This window comes from Octopus bimaculoides, chromosome 2 (assembly GCF_001194135.2).
Source record: "Octopus bimaculoides isolate UCB-OBI-ISO-001 chromosome 2, ASM119413v2, whole genome shotgun sequence".
NCBI lineage: Eukaryota > Metazoa > Mollusca > Cephalopoda > Octopoda > Octopodidae > Octopus > Octopus bimaculoides.
The window spans coordinates 160,087,592-160,088,350 of record NC_068982.1 but is presented as its reverse complement, the minus strand read 5'-3'; positions in this window follow the sequence as shown (position 1 = coordinate 160,088,350).

The window sequence follows — 759 nt, the reverse complement described above, 5'->3', positions numbered from 1 at the left end:
CAATCATATATAGGTTCAAAGGAAAAAGACAAAAAAAAACAATAACAAAAAAAACAACAACAGACGAGGACAGCTGGTGTAAATAACAAAAGGATGTATTAGTATGACGCTCGGGAATACGGAAAGTCTTTGACGTTTCGAGCTACGCTCTTCAACAGAAAGAATACGGAGACAAGGAGAAAAAAAATTGAATAGTGTTCAGTCAACGGTCAATCATATATAGGTTCAAAGGAAAAAGACAAAAAAAAACAATAACAAAAAAAACAACAACGTGAGGACGTGATACACATAGTGTTACTAGACGCTCGGGATGCAATTCAAACATCTCTCAAGTTATATACGTTATTGTTATTGGGAAAATTCAAACTCTCACAGCTGTTTCTGGGATATCTCAGAGAATGGGATATTCCGGCATCAGAAACAAATAGGGAAAAGGAGAAGGTTATAGATTAATGAAAGGACGACACAGAGGACAGGAGAAAGGGAATAAGGAGATGAAGAAAAAGAAGAAACAAGAAGCATAACAGCTCAAATTCAACTTTCCGAAATACATACATTCGTACATACAAAAATATGTGCATACATATGTACGCATGAACATATGTGTATGCAGATATGCATACATATATACTCTTTTACACTTTTACTTGTTTCAGTCATTTAAATCGACCCCAGGACTTATTCTTTGTAAGCCTTGTACTCATTGTACCGGTTTCTTTTGCCGAACCGCTAAATTACAGGGACGTAAACACACCAGCA